Here is a 19,699-nt window from a genome sequence, read left to right as displayed (position 1 = left end):
GTAAACCAGACTGGACAAAACTCAACTTCCCTCTCTCTCTCACCCCCCTTTCTGACTTCTTCTTTTCTCACCTTCTTTCCTTCTACCCATGCAGTGCAAGCTCGTAAGGAAATTTAGAGTAGCTTTAGAGAAATAAACTACATGTTTGTGGCAAATTTGCTCCACCTAGAACAGTAGTGCTACTGGACGATCTTCACACACACAAATCATATGAATCAAGTTAAATAAATTATCAATCAATAACACATCATGACCTTTTCTTGGACAGTCACAATATTACATGTGCAAATTTAAGTCCTGAGAAGTCCTGTACTTAAAAAGAATACACCTGACTGTGAGCCTTTCTCAAATACATTTGACGCTGGTATGTTACCTCCATACAACATGTGTTGAGATCCAGCAGAATTGGTTCCTGAAGAACCCATTTTTGGGAAATGCTGGACTGGGAGCTGGTGAAGGTGCTTCCATCCCGACAACTCATGCACTGATGATCGATAAACCCCGGGAGACATCTGGCTCCCAGGACAGCCTCTCCTGGGTGGGCAAGAGGACTGACTCCTCCACGGGAGGCTTCCGGCCGAGATCCGTCCCCCACACCATTCCTGTCTCCACCAGGGAGAAGTTAGAGTGACCTGCCAGCCATGCGGTGGGGTTTTTAGAGCTCCCAGTTTCCAAATAATGCCTTTCTACTGCCCGGGCTTCTTGCCTCTGTTATTGGGATTAGAAAGAGAACAACAGCTACGAAAACACAAAACACCAAACAACAAAAACCCTCGGACTGAACAATACCCCAAGCCACATCAGAGGAGCCTTTTCCCTGCTGGCCCCCCGCCTGTGCAGAGTCGGGATGTCTGGGTATGGCTCCCAGCTCCACCCTTGGTCAAGGCCAACATGCTCTCTGGGGTCCTTGGTTTCCTCAACTCTCCCCTCTTTCTAGGCCACCCTCCTTGGGTGGTATAGCCCCCATGATGAAATCTCAGCCCTAAGGTCATTGGAAGCTCTTTATTTAAATACTTAGAATTCTGAACAACCTGAATAGTGTATTAATCATAATTAGTAAGTTGACATCTATTCAGCATTTGACAGTTTACAAAGCAGTTATACAGTCATTCCTAAGAAGAGCCCATGAAGGGAATAGTGATTCTCCATTCCATCAGTGAGGAAACAGAGAGGATAAGCAGCTTGCCCAAGGTCACACAGGTAGCTGGCAGAGTCTGGATTTGAAATGAAGTCTTCTGATTTTAAAGTGGGCATTATTAAAGAGCAGAAGACATAGTCCCTGCCTTTGGGAGTTTTAGTCCTGCTGAGAAAGTGAGGCTTACTTTACCCCATTTTCTGTTGTCTGTTATTTTGGATGTGTGTGAGAATAAATTGGGCTGTACAAGTTGTGTAGACACTATCTCACTCAAGAGATCTGAATTCAGAGAAAGGAGAAGTCCTGTGGGCTGGGGTGGTTCAGGGAGGCTTCCTAGAGGAGGTAGACCCAGAGCGAGGCCTTAAAGAATAAAACACAAAACTTAAGAAAAGTCTCTAATACATCAGTCATTTATACCCTAGTATAAAATTCATTTGGTACCCCATCTCTAAACATAGGACAAAAACAAGGCTTTCTTATTTTTTCATTCAAGACAACATTTTGAGCCATTACTGTGTGACAACCAGAGGCTAGCTTGCTGATGCTAGCTCAGCCCTTGGAATAGGCCCCTAGGATCAGAATATGCCTTTAAATGTAAAGAGGAAGGAAACAGGGGTTCCCCCAGCCAGTGGGTGGTAGAGTAGGATTTGCACGCAGATCTCAGCCTCTGTCCTTAACCCACTTCTCTCTATCAACATAGTTCACCTGCCCTCCTGGGGAGCAACGTCCAGCTCAGACAGGGCTGAGGACTCAGACGCTGGTCGTGGAGTTTTGGTGGGAAAGGGTAGGAAATTCAGGGAACCAGAATTTGAGCCTTGGGACAGGGAAGGCTGGAGTTGGAGCAAGAGGGAACGGGTGTCTAACTGCCTGTTCCGCCAAAAACACAGAAGAAAGAAAGAGCCTAGAGCAGAGATTAGTAAAACCAAAGGAGACCAAGAGGTCAAGAAGTGGATCAGGATGAGGGGAGGCTGAGACTGCGGGCGCTGGGGAGAGGAGCTAACGAAGGCCCTTGGGCAGGTTAACAGTTAGCAAAAGAGTTGTGTTTCTTATTACATTTCTGATCTCCATCTGTTCGTTCCTTGAGTGAAATGAAGTAGTGATAGTAGATGGGGAATTGCTTGGAAAAGTAGAAGAGGTTTGCGCTGGAAAGTGATCGATGAACTCTTCATTAGGGGCTGTTAGCTTCTCTCTCTGATATTTATCTTTGTAGGTTGCAAAAAGGGCACTTGTGCCTGAATTTCTTTCTTTCTTTTTCTTTTTCCCTTTTTTTTTTGCTTCCTACAGGGATTCTTGTACACAAGGCAGACCTGATGTTTGCTCATTGCCCGGCTGATCTCTGGTCCCATGACTTTTAACGTCCATCTACAAATTGAGTTTCCCATGTGGACTTACCAGCTCTGATGTGTCCTCTGGGCCACCTTTCCAGTCCAGAACCCCTTTGACCTCACCGCAGCCAGTCTCCCCTTCTCTTCTCCAAGTTCAATCCAGCCCCTTTCTGTGCTCTCCACACTGCACACACACTGTCTTTTCTGTCCTTTAAACATCCAAGCTTGGTCTCACCTCTGAGCCTTTGCCTGTGCTGTTCACTGGGTCTGGAATGCTTTCCCCACACCCTCACATGGCTGACACTTTCTCATGTAGGGCTGAGTCGAAGATCACTTCCTCAAAAAGACCTTCAATGACCACTCATCTCAAGAAGCAGCCCCATCACCAGTCACTCTCATTACCCGCTTTATTTTCTTTACAGTGTTTGATGATAGGGAATTATTTATTTCTTTCTTATTTACTTTTCTGAGAGGTAATGTCTAGTTTTTTAAAAAAGTAATATATGTACATGACTTTAGAAGTTTACATTCAAATAAAGGTTACATAAAAAACAGCAGTCTCCTGCCCTCCTCCTCTCTGCTTCTCAGAAGCAGGCATTTTTAGTTCTTTTAGCTGCTGCTTCTATTTACTGCTATATTTCTAAATAATATCCTTGTATTAGAAGTCCTTGATTTTTCTACTTTATTCACAATTCATGGTATTTCTACTGATGGTTCAACTTTTACATACTCATACATGGTTGTATGCATACACGGGGTTGTCCTTTCCCTCCATCCTCCTTGAATAATTTATCACAATTTTTGGTAAAATTCACTATTCAACTCTTTAGGATCATTACTATGTAAATATTTCACAGATAAGCCATGTGAAATAATAGCATTGTTCTCTTTCTTGCATAATTTTGTGTTTCTTCTGCAATGATGTGAGAATTATTAAATGGCTTCTTGTGTTCATTTTCTTTTTTTTTAATTAATTTTTATTGGTGTATAGTTGCTTTACAATGTTGTGCTAGTTTCTGCTGTACAGCAAAGTGAATCAGCTATACTTATACGTATATCCCCTCTTTTTAGGATTTCCTTCCCATTTAGGTCACCACAGGGCACTCAGGAGAGTTCCCTGTGCTACACGGTAGGTTCTCATTAGCCATATATTTTATACATAGTAGTGTATATATGTCAATCCCAATTTCCCAATTTATCCCACCCCTCTTCCCCCCTTGGTATCCATACATTTGTTCTCTACGTCTGTGTCTCTATTCCTGCTTTGCAAATAAGTTCATCTGTAGCATTTTTCTAGATTCCACATATAAGAGATATTTGTTTTTCTCTTTCTGACTTACTTCACTCTGTATGACAGTCTCTAGGTCTATCCATGTCTCTGCAAATGGCACAATTTCATTCCTTTTATGGCTGAGTAATATTCCTTTGTATATATGTACCACATCTTCTTTATCCATTCCTCTGTTGATGGACATTTAGGTTGCTTCCATGTCCTGGCTATTGTAAATAGTGCTGCAATGAACATTGGGGGGCATGTATCTTTCTGAATTATGGTTTTCTCCTCATTTTCTTAGTTTTCTGTTTGCCTATCATTAATTCTTTCCTAAACTCTCTGACAGATTTAAAACTCCTCTCAGTATAGATAGTTTATCACCTCTAGTTTTTAAATCCCTGGAGACATAGCTCCTGGAGCACACCTATCTTCTGCTCTAATGGGGGCTGTTCACTCTTTGAGCATAGCTGTAGTTCTAGAAACTTCCTCCTCCCATCTACTATGTTGGATCCAGATCCCGGGCTTTGGGGGGTGGGGGATTTGTTTGTTTGTTGGAGTTTTATTTTTTGTTGTTTACTCCAAGGACTGACAAACATTTCTGTGAAAGGTCAGATAATAAATATTTTTGAGTCTGCTGGCCATATGGTCTCTCGCAACTATTCAACTCTGCCATTGCAGTGTGAAAGCAGCAGTAGAAAACATGTAAATGAATGGGCACAGCTATCTTTCAATAAAACTTTATTTACAAAGACAGATGGTAGGCTGAATTTGGCCTGCAGGCCATAGTTTGCCCTCCCTTGGTTTACACCTTCATTTTGGTGGAGTACATCCTTCAGTAGCTTCTTGAGAAAGGATGCATGGGAAATAGTTTTAAAAGAATTTGCATGCCTAAAAATGTCATCATTCTACCCTGTGTTTGATAGTTTGTCTGGAATTTCATTCTAGGTTGGAAATAAGTTTTCTTCAGAATTTTTAGGTCATTCCTCTATTGTTTTCTAGAGATTTAGGTTGCTATTGAGACATTTGATACTCTTCTGATTCTTTGCATAAATTTACTTTTTTGTTTCTAAAAGTCTTTAGGATATTTTTATCATGGAGATTCTGAAATTTCCTGATGACATCCCTTGGTGATTTTTGTTTTAATCTATTATCTGGGCAAATAATAGCTCCCCCCAAAATTTATCCTAATAATCTATGGGCTTCAGTTTGAAGAAACATTCTTGTATTATCTCTTCACTGTCTACCCGCTCCCACACGACGATTTTCTCTACACTCTTTTTTCTGGAATTCCTGTGAGTTGGTTGTAGAAATTCCTGGTTTGATCCACTCATTTTTACTTTGTTTCCTCTCATAATTTCTACCTTTTCTTGTCTTTTTGTTCTCTGAATTATTTCCTTATTTTTATCTTCTATTGAATATTTTATTTTAGCTCCCATTTTTAATTTCAAAGAGCTATTTCTAAATGTGTTCCTTTTTATAGCTGCCTATGGTTTCATGGATGAAATATCTTCCCATATGTTATGAGGATGGAAACGATAATTTTCTGACATTTTCTTTTGCTCCATGAATTACTCACTTAGCCTGTTTGCCTTTCTCCTCCTCCCTCTCCTCCTCTTCCTCCTCTTCTGCCTCCTCTCCTTCTGTTTATTTTGTTGTTTACTTTTCATGTTAGAGGATTTCTCAGGACCCTGGTGATCATGGCTGTCTGTATAAGGGTGAGACTGTAAAGTGAACTGGAAGTCTCTGTGAATGGGCAGGGTTTGTGTGGGATTATTGGAGAGCGACCCAGACCTTTAGTTGGGAGCCCCCCAGATCAGTATCTCTGGGTCTCTGCCCTTGGCTGAAGGTCCCTACAGAGATGGATTACCCAATCTTTCACCTGGTTGGCGGGGAGGGAAAAAACTGGGGTCCCTGGGTTTTGAGAGTTGAGTGGGGAAAAGGAGCTGGAAGTTCCCCCTTCTGGCTGTGGACTTCCACTTCAACCTTCTTCTTGCCTCCCCAAGTCCAGGGTCTTTCTGGTTCACCCCCATCTTCAGTCATATCTGCTGCATCCAATTCCTGGCCTTTCCTGGATTTGGTGGCTCATGTTGGCTTTTCTTGTTCAGGCACTTCCCTTGGCAGTTGGATTTCAGTTTCTCCAGACTAGAAAATCAGTTCCCACTCCTTCCAATTTCCGTCTTCCAGAATTTTGTTACCTCTGATCTTTGGTGGTTTATCCTCTTCCATTCTCATTGCCCTTGCTGTTTGAGTGGCATTTTAGAAAGGCGTGGAGATAAACTCATGTATATAAGTGGGTGTTCTTTTTATTCTGTTCTTGGCTGCCTTCTTCTTGCTAGGTTCCAAGAAGGCAGGGAGCTGGTCAGTTTGTTTGTGACTTTGTCTCTATCCAAAGGGGCAGGGCAAATCTTGAATAAAAAGCCTGCCCAGGAGAGGACATCTGGGGCTGTGTGAGGGACTCAGGGGGTGCAGTGGCCAGGAGGAGGCCCCACTCCCATTTAAAGCAGCATCTCTTTCATCAAGTTTCACTCATTCATTCATACTCCTCATGTTTACTGAGCACTTACTATGTGCTTGGCATTATACAAGACCTTGGAGATGTAGCAGTGGACAAGACAGATGTAGCCCCTGTCTTCATGGAGTTAGAATCTAAAAGACAAGGTGTTACAATCAAGTAGGGTGAGAATTTAGGAAAAGAAAAACAGATACTACTGTCTAGGGGACCGAAAAAGTGATGGTTCAGGAGACACCTGATGGCCAGAGGAGACTAAGCTATCCTGTTGAGGAAGCAACTGACTGGAGAGTAGTGTGTCCTCGGCAGAGGGGAGAGCAAAGCCTGGTGTATTAGTTAGCTATTGCTGCATAACAAATAACTCTCAAAGTCAGTGGCTTAAAACAATGTTTATTATCTCACAGTGTCTGTGGGCCAGAATCTGGATATGGCTTAGCTGGGTCCTCTGGCTCAGGATCTTTCACAGGCTATAGTCAAGGTCTCAGCTGGGGCTGCAGTTACCTTAAGGCTCAACTGGGAGTGGATCTGCTTCCAAGCTCAACCAACTGGATTTTTACCAGATTCAGTCCCCCCTCAGCTGTTGGACTGAGGACCTCCATTCTTCCCAAGGGGTTGGCCCAATTGGGCTTCTCAACAGAGCAACTCTAATATGGCGGGAGGCTTCATCAGAGCAAGCAGGTATGAGACCAGGACAGAAGCCATAGTCTTTCATGACCTGACCTCAAAAAGTGACACCCATCACTTTTGCTGGTCAGAAGTGGTTAGAGGGGAGTCCCTGGGTCCAGCCCACTCTCAAGGGGAGGGGATTCCACAAGGGCATGAGTCCCAAGAAGACAGCTGTTCCTGATCACTGGGAGTCATTTTAGAAGCACGTTTCACCTGGACTGTGTGACTGGAGTATTTGACTGGAGTGTGTATATATCCAGCCAAGCTGGAACCAAGAGTGTGAGGGGGAGAGTGTGAGTGGAGGCCTGGAGAATTAGGCAGTAGCTGTGGAAGGTTTTTCAGCCCATGGAAGGTTTTTAGCTTGGGCTATTATAATAAAATACCATAGACCAAGTAGCTTGAACAACAGACATTTATCTCTCATCATTCTGGAGGCTGGGAAGTACAAGATCAGGTGCCAGAGGACTTAATTCCTGGTGAGGGCTCTCTTTCTGGTTTGCAGATGGGCACTTTTTCCTGTGCCCTCATATGGTTGAGAGAGAGAGAGAGAGAGAGAGAGAGAGAGAGAGAGGAAGCTCTCTGGTGTCTCTTCTTATAAGGGTGCTAATCCCATTATGAGGGCCCCACCCTCATGATTTCATCTAAACCTCCCAAAGTCCCCATCTCCAAACACCATTGCCTTGGGGGTTAGGGCTTCATACATGAATTTTGGAACCACAATTCAGTCCATAGTAGCAGGTGAGGTTCACGATTGGATATACAGTTTTTGGAAGATCAGTTGGGCTGCTTTGAGAGGTTTAGAGGAAAAAGACTGCAGGACAGGGATCAGTTAGGATAAGGAGAAATGGCAAAGGAGACCAAGAAGGGGCATCCAGTGAAGTCAGGGGAAACCTGGGTGAGGGTTGTGGCCTGAGGCCCAGGAGAAAGAATTTCAAGGAGGTGGAAGCACAGGTCTGGTCCATTGGTCCTGCTGTCCTAGGTCCAACTTCCCTGGTAAAGGCATCCATGGATCAAAAACCCTGAAAAGCAACTGCTTAGCTCCAAATCCCTTATATATACCTGAGGAAACTGCAGCCCAGAGTAGTGATTTCTGTGAGGAACGAGACCGTCTGGGGCTCTCAGGCCGAAGGTCACACTGAGTGCCATGGTTTCCAGCTTCTGTTCAGTGAGCAAATTTGCATTCTGCTTCCCCTCAGCATGTGATGGAAACCTCACGATTCCAGGTGTGAAAGAGGCTGAGACAGGCAGAAGCTGTGAGAAACGTCTCTGCGAGCCTTCCAGAACATGAGCCCATGTGGTTCAGGCAGGGCCATAGGAGACCTCCTTCGGGGGGGTGTAAGGGGAAACGGAGCCTATCAGAAGGACCAGCTTTGCAGATACTAATTATCCTCCTTTTGGGGCTCCTGGCCACAAGTCCCTGTGCCCAGCCTGGACTAAAACCCCACGTTGCTGCAATCCTGGGCCTTCAAGGAAGAGATTTCCAACAATGCAAAACTGCCAATGAGGCAATCCTGATGGAAGACGTGGGTCTCCTCCCTGGACCCCCTCCTGGGTCTTGGCTTTGAAATCCCATCCCATGGAGGTGGGGGGGAGGACTGTGGCTCTGACTGTCTGGAAGTCCCCTCCCCACCATGCTGGTGCTCCCTGGATGGGGCTCAGCCCCTCCCCAGCCTCCTGCTTTTGGCCGTGCTGCTGAGAAGCTCACTTTCTTGGCGGGGGTTCGTCAGTTCCAGGCATCAGATCCCACCACGGGAACCTCGCTAGTTGGGGCCACCTTGCCAAGGTGCACAAGCGTTTACCACACGCAGGCGGGCAGAGAGCAGCAACAGGGGGGGCTGGACTCCTTTCTCCCCAGAAGGAACAGAAGCGGCTGTCATTCTGTGATGCCTGGGCCTGGCGGGAGACCAAGGTGACACTTCAGGGACCCCTTCCCACACCCGGCTGCCCCACCCAGCCTTGCATGGGAGCTGCCAGGTTGCTGCGCATTAGGATGAGCCGTGGAAAAGTGGGGCCCGAGCGAACGTCCTACCTTCAATAGGAGCAACGGGCGGGCGTTTCCATAGAGCATCTAAGCAGGGCCGGTCACTGACACAGGACATGCCCTGACCCTGTACTCCAGGCGGCTGCCCTCTCAGCACCTGGGGCACCTGGGACAGAACAGAGGCAGAAACCAAGCAGTGTGGGGAGGCCCTAGTGACCCCCTCCTCATTACCTTCACGGCCAATCTCAAGTGTAGGACGGACCCTGAAGTGTGGCCCATGACGAGGGGTCAGTGCAAACCCGCGAGCCCATGTTTGCTGCCACCGAAAAGGGGCCCATGCTTTTTGCCTACCAAGCCCATAGGGCAAGAAACCTTTGGGTCAAGGGGCCAGCTGAGGAAACTGTCCCAAAGTAGTTATCACGGCAAAGAACCATGGAAGGTTCTGGACCTTCTGAAAGCTGCCCCATAATATTCTCAGGTGATCCAGGGAGGAAAATGAAGCACATTACATTCAAGATCACATTTAATCAAGAACTCTGAGATAGGTACTACTGTTATCCTCATTTTGTGAAGACACTGAGGCATAGAGCCACTAAGGAAGATCCTCAAGGTCACACCGACAGTAGGTGCAGAGCTGAGACTCGAGCCCAGGGCTGTCTGTTTGCCCGGTCAGTGCCCATCTTCCCTCTCCTGCCTCCCCTTGGACTCCAGGCTCCCAGTGGCCATGTGCCCCAGAACAGGTTCTAGAGTTCTAGATCTTTCTCATCTATGCTGCCTTGCAGCCCCCTGTGCAAGGGGTTCCGCAGTGAGAAAGAGGCAGAAGTTCTGCTTCCTCGTTCTGCTGGTTACAATGATGGTGGCTCGAATTACAAACTACTGCAGTGACGCTGTAGGGCTGAACTGAAGCCTCCGAAACCCAGGGCAGCCCTCTGGCTGGGATCCAGCCTCTCTTGAAGTACCTCTGTTCTCTTCCCTGGAATAACAGTTGGACAGTCCAGAAAGCTCTGAAACTCTGGGTTTCAGAATCCCAAGGTACAGCCTGCAAAACATTAGTTTCTCTCTGCTGATTTACCACAGCCTCCAACACACACTCACACACCTCACCTACCCTTTTATGCCTCTTGTTATCTTCATGACCTTGGGCAAGTGACTTCATCTCTCTTAACCTCAGTTTCCTCATCTGTAAAATGGGGATAATCACAGTACCTAATTCTCAGGGCTGTTGTGAGGGTTAATATGATGTGTCATTTTCATTTTCTTTCCTCTTTGCCCCAAATCAAGCCTGACTGTTACTATCATTCTCCATAAGCTGTCAGCCTTTGGGGGAGGGCATGAGAGTAGGGCAGGGAGCCTTAAACCACCATTCCAGAGCCTTCACCCCACTTGGCCATATGCCAGCACCCAATATAGAAGTTGGGGGGCATTCCTTGTTTTCCCAGCCCTGCATGTCTTTCTCCTCTCCCTTTTTTTCTGGTAATAGGCTTGAGATTTTTCTCTGGGGAGCCATGGGCTCCTGAGGCTCAGATAGACCTGACTTTGTTTGGGTTCTAAGACTGGGCATGTGATCCGGCCTGCCCAGCTGGAACACTCCACTCTCTAGCCAAGTGCTTGGTTCAGGGACGGTCATGTGATCCAGGCTGGGCCAATGAGAAACTTGGCAGGGATTTATGCAGCCTTTTTTCCTCTGGGATTGCTAAGCTGGTAGAATGTAAACTTGAAGAGGCTGGCAGGTGTCTTTGACATCACTTGGGGAGAACCCACCTGAAACCGAAGCCATGAACCCACATAGCTGTCTTCTTTCTCTCCAGAGGAACTCAGAGGAAGATAAAGAGAGACATATAGATGGAAAGACTGGACAATTGTGGTTCTAGACTGTAGAACCCATGCTCTACCAGAAAAAAGTCCATGGCTCAGTGAATCTGGAAAGCCCTGCATCTGTACCCCTTCTTGGGGCACCAGAGTACACATTAGTATATTGAAGTGTATATAAGAAGGCCTGAACAAGAGAAACCTGTTTATCTTGGTTTGCCCCATGTTTCCCAAACTTACTGGACTATGGAACCCTTATCTCAGAGTCCTTCAACAAAGATTTATTGAGAGCCTACTATGTGCCAGACACACTTCTAGGTGCTGGGGATACAGCAGTGAAGAGGGCAGACACAGCCCCAGCCCTCAAGGAGCTGACATGCTCCCATCACTCTAATTGACACCCTGTGGAACCAGTGGACGCATCGGAAAATTCTGCTTTAGACCAAGCCCTCAGGCCAGAGACGGAGCCTGACCCAAGTCCCAAGGATGTTTGAGGCCAAGCCCTCTTTGGGATTTTATCACCTTGTACATGCCTTCTTGGTGCAGTGATTTCCCAGGGATATTGCTGACCTGCCTGGTCCTAGCCATGTAGCCAGGAAGGGCCCAGAATTGCACTGCCAGGGTCATCTGAACTTGGGCTGAGAGTTCTTTGACTGGCCCAGGCCAGTCGTGCTGCTCTGAAATGTGCTAGTGACAAACAGCACCAGAAATAGTGGTGGGATGAAGGGTGCAGACAAGTTAGATGGGCCCTTTATCACAGAGTCATGCTTTGGAGCTACAAGGTTCAAGTTCTGATCCTTATTACCCAGCCCTGCTAGAGCCAAGGGCTTCCTAGGAAATAGTCACTTCAAAACTTTTTGTGAATTACAGGGCATATAAATAAATAGAAATACTAACTTGCAGTGGATTTTTACTTGTTTATTTTCTCCTGTACGAAAAAGACACTGAAACACACATGTATTCTTGATCGTTGCACCCATTTTCACTGCAGGACATTCTCACTCGCTCAGGCCAATGCTATCTGCAAGTTTACTTTAATATTGTCAGAGCTTAACCTGCTCTTTCCTTTAAATGGGCCTATAGACATGGCTCCTAGAAGAGCTGAGAGTGTCGGGGGAAGCAGCAGACGGTCCTCCAGGCTCCACGATGGGGCCCCTCTGTGCCACACACATTAGCCAGCTCCCTGCAAGTAGCAGGAGGTACACGCTGCACAGTATCAGAAGGAAGAGGTCACAGGCGATGCATGGCTAAGTTACTGAGGGATTGGCTCTTGGGGACCTGCCTTTCTCTGCAACACTGTAATTGGTGCATCTTCACAGATTTTCACGTGGCTTCCTCTTTTCTTCATGTTTCTTTCTCATTTTTAACATTTGAATGATCTGTCTTCGGTTTTTTTTTTTCTTTGCATCTCCAAAATAATCCAGTAAAGAGCCTTCCTACTTTCTGGCACTGACGGGGCAGCAACAGCTTCTCCCCGCCCCCACCCTGTGCTCCCCGCCTCTACCTGCACATCGTGGTCTCATCTGGCACAGAGGGAAGAGGAGCCCTGGCAGAGGGTAGAGGCAGCGGGGAGGAGCAAGGCCTAATGCTCATAGAAGATGCTAGAACCAAGGAAGAGGCATTCCTGGGATGTACGTCTCTCCTTATTTCCTCCCAAATCTTAAGTCAATCTAACCAGAACTTTGGGGGAAATTTCTCCCCAAGAATCCAAGAACTTGAGAGGCCTCTGAGAGATGAAGCACTGTGGTGATTTCTAAAGATTCCTACCTGCTGGTATTCATACCCTGTGTCATGCCCTCCCCTGAGTGTGGGCTACACCCAGTGACTTACTGCTAAAGAATAGAATATGCAAAAAATGATGGGATGTCACCTCTGTGACTGGGTTAGGAAAGACTGTGACTTCCATCTTACGGGTATTCTCTTGCCCTCTCTCCCCGGCTCATGCTAATGAAGCCAGCCGCCATGTTGTGAGCTGCCCTACGGAGATGCCCACATGGTGAGGAGCCAACAACAAGGAGAAACTGAATCCTGCCAACTACCACATGAGTGAGCTTGGAAGGAGACCCTTCCCCAGATGAGCCTTGAGAATAACGGCGCCCTGGAGGACAGCTTGACTGCAGCCTATGAGAGACCCTGAGCCAGAGGACTCAGATTAACTTTGACCAATTCCTGACCCTCAGCAACTTTAAGATAGTAAGTGCTGTTGTTTTAAGCCACTATGTTTTGGGGGGTCATATGTTATGCAGCAGTAGATAACCAATACAAGTACAAACCCTCTACTTCCCACGGGAGACCACGGAGGCCAGAGAGAAAGTAAGTCACCTAAGGTTGTAGAGATGGTGGTTGAGAGCAGAGCAAGTGCTATAATCCAGGTCTCCGTCCACTGCCCTTGGGAGGAGACTGGAAGTAACCCCACGCCATGATTTTTGTCCACACTAGGATTGTCACCATGAATCCTAAGCCTCGGTTCTGTCATCTATAAAATGGGATGACTAGTAACTAAGGTGAAAGATGGTAAATGCTGCATGTAAAGCACCTAGTACCTGGTGCATAGTAGGTGCTTTGTCTAGAGAATTCTTTCTAGAAGAGAAACCTCGCTTGAAACCATCTGTCCAGAACCTTTTAGGAAATCAAAGCTGGTCAGAGGGGAATCCTAACAGTTACAAACGTTTTATCTTGGCTAAAACTACAAATGGGCCTCCATGTTGATGTGAGGCCAAGAGTTTTCTTGGCATATAGGTTTACTTATTGGCATCCTTTTCCTCTTTCTTGTATGAAGTACACCCATGATGCAGCATCTCCATTTCTTTAAAAAGAAGGGAGAACTTACAGATACTTGGAAATAATATGATGGCAGAATCCTGGATTTTTATAATCCCCAACCTCCATCTTTTATAGTCATCTTCTTTATATCTAATTTGAAAGCCATGATTTGGGGGAACTCACCCTTTTTTGGAATATTTGCAAAACATTCAAATAAGCATTCATAGAAATATTAACATTATTTTGTTTCATCCTTGTATTTCATGATTTTCCTCATATTAAGTTCAAGTCCATGATATCGAGCTTAAGGGATATACGCAGACAGGTGTGGTAACCACACAACTGCCTCCTGGTAAGGCTGGAACTCAGTGATGGGGAGGAAATTCAGGGACACGTTAGTCACAGTCACTTACCTTCAGCACGCCACCCCCGTCACCCAGATGTTTACAAGAGCAGAGATAACACTGGCTCATCCCATGAACCAGGCAAGTGGAACTCTGTTGAGGAGAATCTACCGTGTTAATAACTTCCAACAAAGCTGGAGCTGGAGCTGGGGTCGTGAGCTCTACTTTCCAGCTGAGAAACAGAGGGACTTGCACAAGTGCACACAGTTTATTCATCACAGAACTAGACCTGTATATATTTTTATTTTATATCTCTTTTTAATCTTTATAAAGATGGTTATAATGCTGCAGTGTAACCTTTTTGGAACTTACTCTTTTCACTTAATATTTGCCTTACTCTGTTTGGGCTGCTATAACAAAATACCACAGACTGGGTAGCTTATAAACAACAGAAAATTGTTTCTCACAGCTCTCAAGGCTGGAAGTCCAAGATAAGAGTGCCAGCCTGATCAGGTTCTCTTGAGAGCCCTCTTCCTGGTTGCAGACTGCTGACTTTTTGCTGTGTCCGCACACTGTGGAAGGGGTGAGCTAGCTCTTTTTATAAGGGCACTAATCACCTTCCAAAGGCCCTGCCTCCTAATATCATCACCTTGGGCATTAGGTTTTCAACATATGAATTTTGGGGGGGGACACAAACCTTCAGATCATGGCAATATTCTATTGTTAAGATTCATCCCTATTACTGTGTGCTGCCCTGGTTCACTTATTTTTTTTAAATTTTGTTTTAACTTTTTATTTTGAAATAATTTTAGACTTACATACAAGTTGCGAAAGTGTACAGAATTTCCATCTACCCTTCACCCAGCTTCCTCTGATAGTAACATCTTACGTAACCACAGAACATTTATCAAGACTAAGAAGTTAACATTGGTACAACAGTAGTAATGAAACTACAGACTTTATTCTGATCTCACCAGTTTTTCCTCTAATGCTTTTCTGTTCCATAATCTAATCTAGCACACTGCACTGCATTTAGTTGTCATGTCTCCTTAATCTCCCATCTGTGATGGCTCCTCTCTGGTTCACTTATTTTGACAACTGTATGATATTCCACTCTTTGAATTCACTATGTTGGTTCATCCACAGCTGAGCATTTGGGGTGCTTATGAGGTTTTGCTCTCATGACCAGTGCTGCTGTGAAATCACTCATACATATGTCCTGCCATACAGTGGCAAGAGTTTCTCTTGTGTGTATACCAGGAGTTGAATATTCCAGATCATAGGTTTAAATGTTCAACTTTAGGAGATAATGCCAAACCTTTCCAGAATGAGTGTACTGGTCATAAGTCTACCGCTGTAAGTATGAATGGTCTATGACCCCTTCCTTATTTGATATGGTCAGACTCGTTAATGTTTGCCAACTGCATGGGTCTAAGTGGGCTCGATTGGGGTCTAAGTGGGCTTGATTGCCGTCAGTTCTTTGAACACACCAGTGTCTTTCCCCCTCAGGACCTCAGGCATAAATGTCTCCCCGCGGGCACAGCTGTCTCCCCATGGGCACGCCCCTCCTTTCCAGCTCTCCCCTCCTCTTGCTCTTCAGATCCCAGGGTGGGCTTCCTCCGCCACCCTCTCCAAGTCTTCCCCCACCCCCATATTCCATCTTAGCTTCTTGTCTTTTCTCTCTGACCACAGTGTCAGCTCCATGAGAGCCGTGATTGCATCACTCTTCCCCATTCACACTCCCCAGCTGGGCACAGTGCCTGGGACTCAGTAGATGTTCAACATGTGTCTGTTAAATGAATGAACGAGTGGATGGAGCTTGTCTGTACAGGATGCTTCCTATTGGGAATCACCCTGGCCCCATAGCCAGTAAAAGTAAAAGCTTCATCTGGTTTCCAAACCCCAGCCTCCTGTTTTCACCAGCAATAATTTGCTGCAAACCCTGCCAGTAAAGGACAGACCATTTGGGATGCATAAAGCAAAATGGAATCATGTGCAAGATCTTTGGGGTGGGCTGTGCTCTTCATCCCGAGTCTGGGGGGGGCCACAAGTCAAGGCTGGAGGACAAGCTGGGTGGGTGAGAGAGAGGAGGTGAGGGAGAGGACAACCTTCTCCTTGTCAGCCACCTTTTCTTCAGTTTGAGAAATGTGAGGAGGTGGAGAGTGAGGGGGGGGCAGGCCACGCAGATGGTCTAGGGATCCTCCACTTCCAGTGGGAACTTCGCTGATGTTGGGTGGTCTCCTGGGCAGCCCCATGGAGGGGATGGGCTCCGACATTGTCTTCTCATGACTGTAGGGCTGCTGGAGCTTCTGGGAGAATTTACAGTGTGCCATCAGGGCTGCTTGCTGATCTCTTAGTAAAAAATACTATTGTACTGTTGGTTCTCTCTGATTGTAAATAAAATACATGCAGTTGTAGAAAAGAAAACAATAAAATCATTAAGCCCTTCCCATCACCCAGAGATCTCACCGGTTCCATGCTGCCATATTTCTTTCCTGTCTTTCCTACTCCTCCCTTTTTCACTTAGGAGAGCCTGGGGAATTGAGGGATTAAGAATATGGGTTTTGCAGACTGACAGCCATAATTCATATCCTGACTCTGCCTCTTGCTAGCTGCATGGTTTTGGCAAATTCCTTAACTCTTCTGTTTTCCAATCTGTAAAGTGGAGCATTAGCCCATCCATAGTGCCTGCCTCTTAGAATGGTTGTAAGGATGTCATGACCTATTACATATAAAGCACCTGGCCCATGGTAACTGCTGAATAAATGTTAGCCACTATTGTGCCAAACCCATTCAGTCATTCAATTAACATTTATTGAGCATTTACTGTGTGCCAAACACTGTCTGGGGAGCTAGGCGTACAGAGGTGAACAAAACAAGCATGTTGCCTTCCCTGGGGGAACTTACAGCCTCTTTGGGGTGAGGGTGGAGGCACACATGGTCCAAATAACATGCTACTGAATTTATAATCATGTGTTGCCAGGAGCCTTATAAACATAAAGAATAGGAGAAAGTTACATTTCAGCCAGACCTGAAAGACAATGAATAAGATGCAGTGCAGGGGTGGGGGAAGAGGTGTCAGGCAGAAAGTGGAGGCACTCGGCTAGAAGGAGGTTTGGGCGTGTCGAGGCGCTGACAGCCGGCCTTTGTGGCTGAACGCAGCTGAGCAAGGGGACAGAGGAATGGTGTGAGATGGGGCTGGAGGGCCAGCCGGGTCAGAGTCTTTGGGACCTTGTCAGTGTCCTTGAAGATTTTTAATGCAATTCCCATGCAGACTGAATATAAATTATAGGCAAACGTGTCTAAAAAGAGATCACACGTGTCCACCATTCTGTGCCCTGTTCTTCTTCCATTTAGCCTGGAGCCCAGCTTCTCTAAAAAGGGCTTGTAGACATCATTTTGAAGGACTGTGTGGTACTCCATCGTGTGGACGGAGGTATAATAAGTCATCTCTCCATCGCTGGCGGTTTGGGCTGTTTCCATCTGGGGGCAGCCAGTGGCTGCTCTGCATATGCTCCTGGCAGCTTTCCGCGGGGACACTCCTCCACCCTGACAATCCATCCAACCATGGCACAGGGGCCCCCTGTAGACAGGAGGGAAGGGGAGTGCAGAGCTACCTCTCTGCCCCTGTAGGCTTGGCTCAGGCTGGCCTCTGATGTCATGGAAAGTTGGCCGGCAGCTCCTGGCTCTCTCACCGGCGCGGGCTGTACCAGGCTGGCATCCGCCCCTTGACCGCAGCTTGGAGCTCAAATGCTCCACCAGGACATCAAGGGCCAGAGCAGGGCCTTCTGCGGCCTCGTTGCTCCATTCTCTCCCTTCTCACTTCACCCCTTTGTTCTGCAGACCCCGCCCCCAACCCCCCCCAGCCCTACCCCCATGGGATGAATGAGCTGGGGAGGTGTCCCTGGCCTGTTACTAATTATTTCCAAAAGTCTCTTGTGACCAGGCTGGTGGGGCTGGGACAGACACCAGCTCTTCTCCCGCCGTCCTGCAGCTCATCATTCAGAAAGCACATCTTAGAGGAGGAAGTCAGGAAGCCGGGCACAGGTGCGAGGGGAGGGGAGGGTTTCTCTGGAGGGACAGGCCGCCATTAGGGGGAGGTCCCAGAAGAAGTGATTGACGTGGGATGGGATCTGGTGTGGGCCAGTGGGAGGGCTCTCACCAGAAGAAATGTATGGGGAGCTCACGTTTACCTTCCTTTTCCACTCCGAGGGCCATCCTGGGAATGTGGGAATAAGAAGGGCCCCTCTGGGCCTGACACAAAGTAAGAGCTTGCTAAAGGTTTGCGTGAATGAAGGAACAAAACGACCCTTGGACTCAGAATCACAGAACAGCACACACAAAGGACCCGTGGAGATCACCCAGTTCTGTGTTCTTAAGCTCTCTCGAGTCAGGCACTTTTAGGAGAATCTGATGAAGTTTCTGGTCCTTTTCTCCAGTCCATACTCCTATCCACACACCCTCAAAGCTTCTAATAAGATTTAGAGGAATTCCAAACCCCTAGAATCTTTCCATGGACCCCTCATTGTCCAATTCTCTCTTTTGACAGAAGGTGAAAGAGATACCTAGGGAGGATCAGGGACCAGCCCAAGTCCCCAGGAAGTGGCGGCCAGAATCTTTTTTTGTTTTTGTTTTTTTAAAGCAAATGAACATTTTTTTAAAAAATAAATTTATTTATTTATTTATTTATTTTTGGCTGTGTTGGGTCTTCGTTTCTGTGCGAGGGCTTTCTCCAGTTGCGGCGAGCGAGGGCCACTCTTCATCGCGGTGCGCGGGCCTCTCACTGTCGCGACCTCTCCTGTTGCGGAACACAGGCTCCAGACGCGCAGGCTCAGTAGTTGTGGCTCACGGGCTTAGTTGCTCCGCGGCATGTGGGATCTTCCCAGACCAGCGCTTGAACCCGTGTCCCCTGCATCGGCAGGCAGATTCTTAACCACTGTGTGTGGCCAGAATCTTGATCTTCCTTCTCACCCCAGGGCTGGGAATGCTGTACAACCGTGATCCTGGGCCTGCCATTCACGTGCTATGTGATCTTGTCAAGATACCTGAGCTCTCTGGACCTCAGTTTCCTCACCTGTAACTGGGGAGAAACAAGGCTCACGGCCCATGTCTGTGCTTGTACTAAGCAAGGGTGCTTGTCGAGTGCCCCACCGCACGGCAGGTGGTAACCACACACTGACTGGTCTAGCATTGCCCCATCACACAGGGGTCAGTAGAGCTTCAGTGAAGGGAAGTGTTTTTGCTTAAGGCCGCAACATGGGAGGAGCGTGGAGAGTCTTCCCTTGGCTCAAATATGAGTCCCATATGACACTGTGTCTGTCCCCTCGGGACTGAGCACCTCGAAGTCATCAGAAAAGTTCCCACATTTAGGTTCAGGGTGTCAGAGGCAAGCTGTGTGGCCTGGGGCCTCCATCTTCTGATTTGTTGCATTGAATGGACACTAGTTCATAGTTCCCTCCAGGATTAGAATGCAAAAAATTTGTTTCTTTCCAAAAAAGACATTCTCTTACTCGCTGGGGGAGTCATTTGCCCCAGTCAGCTGGCCACAGAGACGGCAGAGAGATAGTGACTTGACAATCCCTTTAGTTGGGGGTGGATGGGAGTGGGCAGAAGGGAGCATGGCCAAGGGTCTGCTGCAGCAAGTGACAAATAATCAGTGACCTTGAGTTTGGACTACCTCATGAGAGAGTTCAGTGAGGGAGACGGTCGTCGTGATACGAGGTGGCCAGGAAAAGTTGTGGAGCTTCCCAGGGGACTATAAAGTGTCAGATAAAGTCTAGAATGTGGGACCCTATACCTCTCAACACCCGGGCTCCTGTCTTATAAATGGTCTCTTCTGTTCTGACTGCAAGCTTTGTGATTTGTGCTCTACAAAGGCAGGATTTGTGTCTGAA

This window comes from Balaenoptera borealis (assembly GCF_965194805.1).
Source record: "Balaenoptera borealis genome assembly, chromosome: 11".
NCBI lineage: Eukaryota > Metazoa > Chordata > Mammalia > Artiodactyla > Balaenopteridae > Balaenoptera > Balaenoptera borealis.
This window is presented reverse-complemented; position numbering follows the sequence as displayed.